Here is a 9,478-nt window from a genome sequence, read left to right on the forward strand (position 1 = left end):
TTTCAACCTTTACATAGCTATGTGGACAAGCTAAGATAGTAAGTAAGTAAGATAGCCTACTGTAAGATGAGTAGAGGAGAGCCTAGTTGTTCTAGCTGAAAACATCCTAGACCAGCATACAGTCAACCAACCACCATGTGTGTGAAAGTACAGCCAAGATCAGCAAAGCCAGCCAGCAGCTAGCACACCAACTCATCATAGACGCATGAGCAAGCCCAGCCGAGACCAGAAGAACCACCCAACCAACTCATAAAGTCATGAGCTAATTAATGTTTGCTGTTTTAAGCCACTGCCTTTTGGAGTGGTTTGTTACACAGCACTAGCTAACTGATCCATTATTGAAAGAAGGAAAATCAGAACTGGAAGCAGAGGTGAAACAGCAAATACTCACTCATAAATAAATTTGTTTCCTTTCTATAGAAGCTGATATTCATCAGTGAGAGTTTCTAATAGTCAGCAATGCTTAAGTTCAGTGTTATTTTCTTCTTCTTTTGGTATGATCCAAAAAAAAAAAAAAAAAACTATTCATGGACTTCCTAGTACAAATGTAGAAATCTTTTCTAGCCCCTACTTTATCATAACAATATAATCTGCAATCTTCCTTATAATCTAAAGCAAAGGTCTTTTTTCACCATCCATGTGGCTTCTGGTCAAAGTCCATTGCTTAAGGGTTTTGCTGAGAGCAATGCCTACATATCAAGGAAGTATTTATCAAAATCTGTGAAAGGTTTGTGTGTGAGCAACAGCAGTGTGTAAGTCATTGGTTCCTGACAGAGCTGTAATGAAATTTATATAGCATCTTCATCCACTTTGAAAATATTCCTCTTCTGAAGATATCTGTTAGCTTTGACATTTTGGACATAAATTGTTTTGAAGTTAAAGGATGTACCTGTGAGATGTTGCCAAATAACTCTTTTTATCACATCCAGATTCTATCCCTACAAGATATTCTATAGCTTGGTTTTTACAAAGCAGAGCTATAATATAATAATGATGATAAAGCATTTCCTCAAGATTTAACAAACATACACATTTTAAGATAAATCGAATTAGGAAATAATATGTAATGTCACCATCTGGTGACTCCCTCAAAATCTTACAACCATCTCCATGCTGATAATCAACATTTATTAATGTCTTAAAGCAAGAAAAGATAATTTTTAAAAGAACATATGGGAATTGTTTTGTAGTGTTTGATAATCTCGTAAAGAACAGTGTATTGGAATGTCTTTGGGAGTCCTTTGCTTACAACACAGAAATCAACCGTAACTAAATTAAGCAAAAAGAAACTTATTGGGAATGATATGGGATGGCTCTAATAATAACTGTTTTTAAAGCTTAAAAAAAAAAAAAATACACTTCAGAAAGGACGAGGAACAAAGTAGCTCCAGGTATGAGGTGTCACCTCTTCAAATCGCCATCGTCGTGATGAACAATCTCCAGTTATTTTCAGTCTTTTTCTGTAATTTTGCTTATGATTCCAATTCCGGGAAGAGAATATGTACTTGGCCTAACTCGTATCACTTACTCAGTCTTGCCCAAGGAAGTCTGAGCCATCTGAATTGGTGGTCCCCCGGGCACTGCTTCCAATGACGTAGATAGAGTGTGGGTGGAGGGAAGAGAACTCGTTCCCCAGAGCGATGTCAGGGTTCTAGAACCTGAAGAATGACAAACCGGTGCTGGGAAATCAAACAACAGATGTCTACACAGAAGTCCACGCTTAAAAGACTCTAGGAGGCTGAATAAAACTGAAAGACCCCTTCCCCTTCCTCTATCAGCTTCCGCTCTATGGAATGACTTGTAAATGTTTTTAAAAACATCTCTAAGCACAAGGTCTGGGCTGAAGGTGGGAGATAAAGTCAGAGTGATTTGAAAGAAGAGAGAGTATTAACTTTCAGCTTAATTGGGCATAAAGAAAATCTTGTTATACTCACTAAAGCAAGGTAAAAAGGGAATAGAGGATTTGGAGAAGTAAAAAATGAACACAGACAATGAAAAGTAAAGGGAAGGAAATAAATCCATCATCAGGGGAAAAAAAATGCCATGATAACGATGACTTCTCTATGAAACTACATAGACTAAAGAGACTCAGACTGTGTGCTTGCCTATGTTACATCTTAAATGTGACTTCAAGGATATCTAGGACAATTCTATTTTTTGTATTATTATCTACTAGAACTGCCTCTGTCCTCTTTTCTTTGTACCTAAACTGACTTTTTCCTTTTATAATTAATTTAATTTCATCTTGTGCTGCTATTAGTGATGGTGGAGAATAACATGCCATTAACCTTCCTATAAATATCTTCTCGAATGCTTACCATTCTTAAACTTATCTCCAGTCCTGCTGTGAATCAAGCCGAATAATCAAATGACCTCCTCCCATCAGTCCTCTGTACTCAGCCTTTAACGAGCTTTTCTGAAAGAAGAGATGTCACCTCCACTGTGTTCCCAAAGGTCCGTTTGTTCTCCACTCGGAGTGGAAATGGTTTTTAAAAACAGGAAGAATCATACTGATCTGACTTGAGCTTGATTCTTATCCTTCCTTTGAAATACATGCACCTGAATGTCTTCCCACACAAATGCAGTGTGGAGTTCCCCTAGAGTACATTAAGGCATCTCAACCTGGAGATGTGTTAGCATCACAGCATTACAGGGGCAGCAGCCATAATAAGGAAGAGCCAGGCAGGGCAGGTCAGCGAATAGCCTCCAACCAAATCAGCCAGTCATGAAATATGATACTAACATCAGGTGATAGTTATACGTGCTGGACCTTAGGTCAAGTGCTTTGCATGCATGATCTCATTTAATTCTCTCATCCATCCTTGATTTAGGATTATCTCTCTTACCTACGGATAAAAATAAATAAATAAATAAAAATAGGGACCAGAGGGTGAAGAAATTTATTCAAGATTACACTTGTAAGAAGTATCAGAGCCAAAATTCAGACCAAGTGATCTGGCTCCATAGCCCAGGCTGGCGATTGCTGTCCTCCCGAAGGCGAAGCCCAATGCTGGAGGTGGAGCTGGAGTGCCCAGTCTGGCGGGCAGCTGCCTGAGGGTCCTGGGGAAAGGTGACAGGACAGTGCCCCAGGGTGACAGGACAGTGCCCCAGGAGAAGGTATTTGACAAGGACTCGGCAGGATATGGGAAATGCAGTTAAACCTGCTAGGCCCTGCCAGGGGTTGGGCCTGGTCTCAAGTCTTAGCAGGAACCCATATACCAAACAATGTCGGAGGCTAACAGCTTCAGGCATGCCCAGTATGAAGACTGGAGTGTTACCTGATAGGTCATTCAGGCAGAGCTCACGAGCCAACGAGAGACAAACCTGACAACATATCAGCAGTCACAAACCATTAGGGCTGTGCTCAGTGTCTGGCCCTGAGCCTAGATAAACAACTACCCAAGAGTCCCAGAGACAAGAACTGGACCAGAACCTATGTGCTTCCTACCCCACTACAACCCTGCTTATCCATCCAGGCTCTGTATCCATCCAGGCTCCTGATCCATTTCCTGCAGAACCAGAACCCTTGAAACCTGCCCAGCCCCTTCCTGCCCACCCCCTCTCTCCAATGATCTGATCCCTTGTTCCTCAACCCAGCAGCCATTTGTCAGTAATACTGTTTCATTCCAAGTACATCCTCCCTGGATTCACAATGCTACTTACTATCCATTGACACTGGCTGGCTACCATGACTATGCAGAGATATTATTACTATACCCTCTGTCCCCAAACTGGACCACTTGGCTTCCCATGCCAGACCAGATTAAACCCAATCTTACCTGGTAATTCAGATGGCTTGCTACCTTCTTTGGACAAGATCTTCCAAATGGCCACTCCCAATTGTATCAGCCCTTGTGTCCCCAGCCCAGTCTGAGTCAGCTTACTCCTCCTTCCTACCGGCTTATGGGTGGCGGATCCCTACATACTTGGGGACCAAACTTGAACATACCATGGTAACACAGGTTGCAAAGCAGTAGCCCGTTTTTATTGACCAACCCTCCATGGTGTGGGGCAGGCTGTAGTGAGTGTTCACACAGATTCGCAGCACGCACCTGCAGTACAAGTCAACAGGATGAGGGCTGCTGTGAGCTGTCTGTCTTCACACCAGAGCGAGGGATCACAGGGGCCGGCACGGCCCCCCCCCCCCCCCCCCCCGCCTCCTGCATGTCGTTGCACTTCTCGGCATCCATACTGATGTTCTGTTACGAAGGACCTGCCTCCTTTTACCGTCCCACGTTTTCTCTGAACGTCCACTGGCTTTTCCCATTTTGAAATTGCATCTCTTCTCTGCTCATTGTTTCTGGGGAAAAAAAAAAAGCTATGGAAATCCTTCCCGCTGCTGTCCCCTTGGCCCATCTCCATGCAGGTGGAGGCCTGCTTTTCACGCTGATGGCTTCACTCATTTGGGGCAACATCAAACCACTCCAGGGAAGCCTCACAAAGAATAACCTCAGCTTGGCTGCTACTCGATCGCTGTCAAGAGCTCGGATGAGAGGAGCAGCGTTTCCAGAAGTCTGAGACTCTTCGCCTGCAGCCAGGACTGTTCCCTTGAGAATGAGAATGAGTGGGTTTCGGGAGTCATTACATTTGTATAAAAATTTTTGAATGTACATTTTCCTGAAAACAGGGTCCGTAGCTTTGATCAGATTCTCTCCCTCACTCACCCCTCTACAGCCTATCAGTATTGCACCTGGAGTATATCTGCACCTGTGTTCCTTCTCAATCACCCAGGTCTCAGCTCCCAGAACTACAGCCTCCCAGTGGCCTTCTAACCTGTGCTCCTGCCAGCCCCCAATAATCAGACTCACTGCAATGAGCATAATCTTTTGAAATGCAGGTTTGAGGACATGGTTCCATAGTGTAGCGGTTAGCACGTCTGCTTTACACGCAGAAGGTCCTGGGTTCGCACCCCAGTGGAGCCATGGTCCATGATCTGTGGCCATGCCACCCTGAACAAGCCCGATGTCTGATCTCGGAAGCTAAGCAGGGTTGGGCCTGGTTAGTACTTGGATGGGAGACCACCTAGGAAGACCAGATGCTATAGGCATAAATAGTAATAAATAATATTAATAAATAAAATGCAGGTTCGATTGGGACAGCCTCATAGCTTGAGAGTGTTCCGCCCTTCCACTTCTGCTCATCCACTAAAATACTGTTCTTTTGCTGCTTTATTTTCTGCCCTCTGTGGATGTTCTGCCTTTGCCAGCCCCATTCCCACAATCGTCATGGTCCTGAATCAAGATGAATGTGTGGAGATATGGTACAGAGAGACGGGACAAAGGTGAGGTCGTGATGAAACAGTGGGCCTGTAGGCTGGAGCCGGGGGTGGGGGTGGGGGAGTGAGAGTGAAGGGGAAGAGGGAAGGGGGGGTGAAGACGCGAGGGGTCCCAGAGCTGCTCTAGAATTGGGCTGGGTAGAAATGGCGGTTTTAAGAAGTGCTTCTCTCCGTTATAAATTATATCCTGCGTTAGTGTTTGTAGTGGGTTGAATAGTGTGCCCAAAATGCATGTCCACGCGGAACCTCGGAATCTGACTTCATTTAGAAATAAGGTCTTTGCAAGTGTGATTAGTTGAGCCGAAGTCATACCGAAGTAGGCGGGGGCCCTGAATCCAGCACCGGTGTCCCCAGAAGGCCGTCTGAACACGTGACAGAGATCGACACACAGAGAAGGCCGAGCGAGGATGGAGGCAGAGATTGGAGAGAAAGTCACACCAAGGTCTGCCGACCTTCTGAAGCCAGGAAGAGGCCCAGACGGATTCTTCTCTAGGCCTTTTAAAGGGAGCGCAGCCCTGCTGATGCCTTGGTTTCAGACTTTTAGACTCCTAGAACCACGAGAGATTCACTTTCTGCCGCCGCCCAGTTTGTAGCGATTCGTCACAGCAGCCCTGGGACGCTGACGCCGTTGTTGTTACACTGCAGCGACAGGCCCTGAAACCTCAGGGCCTTAAAAGCGGGGTTTTCTCTCTCACTCAGCCAAAGTCTGACGCAGGTCACCGGCCCTCTGACATCTTGCTATCTAAAGAGACGACTTCCAAGATCACGGTGTCCGTCAGGTGAAGCAAGAACTGAAGGATCACACAGAATGTTTTTTTGAGCACCAGACCTAGAAACAACTCACAAAATTACTGCCAACCCCTGGCTCGTGGTCCCAACGCAACGGCAAGGAGGGCTGGAAAATGGACCCTGGCGACCGATCTAGACTTAGGTGTGCCGCCCTCTCCCCTGTCTCTCTCCACGTGTCCCCACAGGTCTTCGAAAGGTTCCCCCAGGGCCTCCTGCTGCTTTGCACATGCCGAACCCCTCCCCAGAATACCTTCCTCCTCCTCCACTGTAGTCAGACATCGATCAGTTCACACTTCTCTCGCTGAGTAACTGTCAGCCTAAGACACGTCCAAACATTTAGAGAATTTTTATGAGTTTATTTGAGCCGAAACGATGACAATTGCCAGGAAACAAAGTCTCAACAGATCGAGAAAACGCTTCGGAGAATGACAATTTTGCAGCTTATTTTGTACCTTAGAATAAAAGGAGGAGATGTAAAAAAGGTTATAGGAAGTCCATTGGTAGTCGATTAAAGGGGTGGAAGAAAGAAAGTAAAGTGGGGAACTCTGTGGGACTGTATTTAAAAAGTGGGTTCAGGATAGTTAATGATTAACATTTACAGCACAGAGAGATGGCGTGTGGGGACAAGGTAACAGTGAGGGGTTCTGTGGTCAGGTGGCAGCAGTTGTGCCTTAAGAGATCTAGAAAAAAAAATTACTCTGACATTTCAAAGGTGTGTTATTTTAGATGCAACAAATAAACAAACAGACAAAAACAACAGACTGGCTCACCTAAGGTACAGGTTGACCTTTGTCAAGGAAGCTACACGCCTACGAAGTGACCACCCAGCATGACTGGCTTTTAGTTAGGAATTTTTCCTTCAGACCCTCCTGTGTGGCTACTTTCAGTCTCTGAGTGTCTAGGGCCCGCCGTACTGGCCTCCCCTGAGCTTGTCAGGTTTAGTATGTGACCCCTTTTTCGTCCACAATACACGTCTTCCCGGTCTAAATTGTATCCTTCAGTTATTCTCACATAGTTCCTTATTATTTATCACAGTTTGTCATTATATGTGCATGTAATTATTCGATCAACTTCTCTCTTTTGCTGCCATTCCTCACTAAATATTTATTAAAAATAAATGAATAAATTAACAGATGGTGAATTCTGAAAAGGGTCTTGGGTCACAAAAAGAGTTAATAATTGATTTAAAATATTCTAAAGTAGGACATATACATTATGATGTTTTTAGCTGCAAGTAAAAGAAAGAATAACTTAAAATTGCCAGGACAGTAAGAAATATTTATCATCTTATATAACAAGGGTTCCTAGGTAGTGAGTGGGCTTCTCAGGTTGGTTAATTCGGCAGCTCAATGACATCATGAAAGACTCATGTTCTTTCCTGCTTTTGCCTCTTCCATCCTCAGCATGTTGCCTTAGTTCCTCACATGGTCACAGGATGGCTGCTACAGTCCTGGACAACGATGGAAAAAGTGGTCTCTTTGTTCTGTAGAAATTTCTTTTATCATCAAGGCAATCTCTCTCAGAAGCTCTCCTGCCATTTGACTCCCCAGCAAATTATTTCTACCTCCAAATCCAACGCAAGCAAAGAGAGTGGAATTACCATGATTGGCCAAGATTAGCGAGAACTACTCCTAAGACAGGTGTCGGAGAGGTGGATAGATAGATATTCTTCTAGCAAGAAAAGCGGATGGCTTTTACAGATAAACAACCATGTCTGCTACACACTGATTGACAATCAGTGTGCTACAGAATATCATAAGCCCTCCACAGGTATATTGCTGGATTTTGATCCGACTACAATATTATATGAATACCATCTTGATCTGTTAATAGGAATAGATAGAAATGCTATATTGAGTTGACCGTATTGCTGTGGCGTAGTACAGTGTGTATTTTCCCATGAATAAGAGGCAAGAAGCATCAAATATTACCAAAAAGAGTGTATCAGAACACATGAAAACCGTTTTTCATAAGTAAATCAAAGTAATTGTTTAGGACAATGGTGACATAGGTCTAAAGAGGGACCAAGTAGAACACTTTATGCCTGTAGATATAATTTATGCACCAGAACTGTAGCATAGGGGTCTTCTAGAAGTGTTATGTACCTCAGTAGCAAACACACAGCATGCCTAGATCTTGGTTTCTAAATGCTGTTCTCCAATAAAAGGAACCAGGGCACCTTGAAGAAATGATTGATTCTGGGGCTGGGTAGAGAAAACACAAGATGACCCTGGAGAATCTTATAGTTCCAGAAAGCAAGGAAGTGATCCAATGAAGACAAGGATGGGGGCACGTCAAAGGGACATAGAAAAAGCTCCCATACATCCATGGCGGTATAAATAAATAATTGAATTGAATAAATACACAGAGAGAAGGGGCAGATCTTGCCTAGAGAAGAATCTTATTTAATGTAAGTCCCACCAGCAGGTGGAGTTGACTTTTCTGAGTGTGATCTGGACTTAGCGATTTGCAACCAAAGACTAGAGTATATAGAGAGAGGGAAATAGTAACTTTACAATGGAGAAATGGCCCACACCACCTTAACCACATGATCAAGGTTGCCTTCATCAGCGACGACATTGACAGAATGCAGCCCAGATACAACGTGACGAGAAGAGCACCTCACTTTTGTGGTCTTCTTTCCTCCAACCCATAACTCCAGTCATGATTAATGAGGAAAGCATCAAACAAACCCAAACTGAGAGACGTGCTACACAATGCCTGACCAGCACTCCTTAAAACTGTCAAGGTCATGGAAAACTAGGAAAGACTGAGAATCTGTCTCAGATCAGAGGGGACCGGGGCAACGTCATGGCTAAATCCAATGGGTTTCCTGCGTGGGATCCTGGAACAGAGAGAGGATGTTACGGGGGCGTGGGGAAACCTGGGGAAATCCAGGCGAAGTCTGGAGTTTAATTAGTGATAATGTGCCAGTGTGAATTTTGAAGTTTTGATAAATATAAGATACTCTCTGTATTATTATTGCAACTTTCCAATAAACCTAAAATTACTCCAAAGTATAAAAATTTTTTCAGTGCAGTTAAAAAAAAAAAAAATAGGTTGAGAACCAGTGCTGTAAAATCAATCCTTGGATTAGGCAATAATACCAAAGAGCTAGAAGGCCTGGGTCCCTGGAACAAATGAAATTGCTACTCTGCCTTTCCCTCCATTACAGAGTTGTCTGATTGTGATTTGGGATAATGCCATCGACTCATATTAAAAGATATTGCTATGGTCTGAATGTGTGTGTCCCCCGCCCCGCCGAAAATTCATACGTTGAAAACCTAATGACCAAGGTGATGGTATTTGGAAGTAGGGTCTTTAGGAGGTGAATGAGATTCGTGCCCTTATAAAAGAGACCCCATAGAACTCCCTAGCACCTTGTGAGGACACAGAGAGAAGCTTGTGACCGGT

At 43.8% G+C, this 9,478-nt stretch overlaps 1 non-coding gene and 1 pseudogene across 1 annotated transcript; both read left to right on the forward strand.

The window, feature by feature from the left end:
* The first annotated feature begins 4,849 nt into the window (after positions 1 to 4,849).
* On the forward strand, positions 4,850 to 4,922 carry TRNAV-UAC. Its single transcript has one exon. It is a non-coding gene; the product is annotated as a tRNA-Val (tRNA).
* A 9-nt stretch (positions 4,923 to 4,931) lies between these two features.
* Positions 4,932 to 5,047, forward strand: LOC111742406 (annotated as a pseudogene).
* The last annotated feature ends 4,431 nt before the right edge of the window (positions 5,048 to 9,478 follow it).

This window comes from Pteropus vampyrus, unplaced genomic scaffold (assembly GCF_000151845.1).
Source record: "Pteropus vampyrus isolate Shadow unplaced genomic scaffold, Pvam_2.0 Scaffold93, whole genome shotgun sequence".
Classification (NCBI taxonomy): Eukaryota; Metazoa; Chordata; class Mammalia; order Chiroptera; family Pteropodidae; genus Pteropus; species Pteropus vampyrus.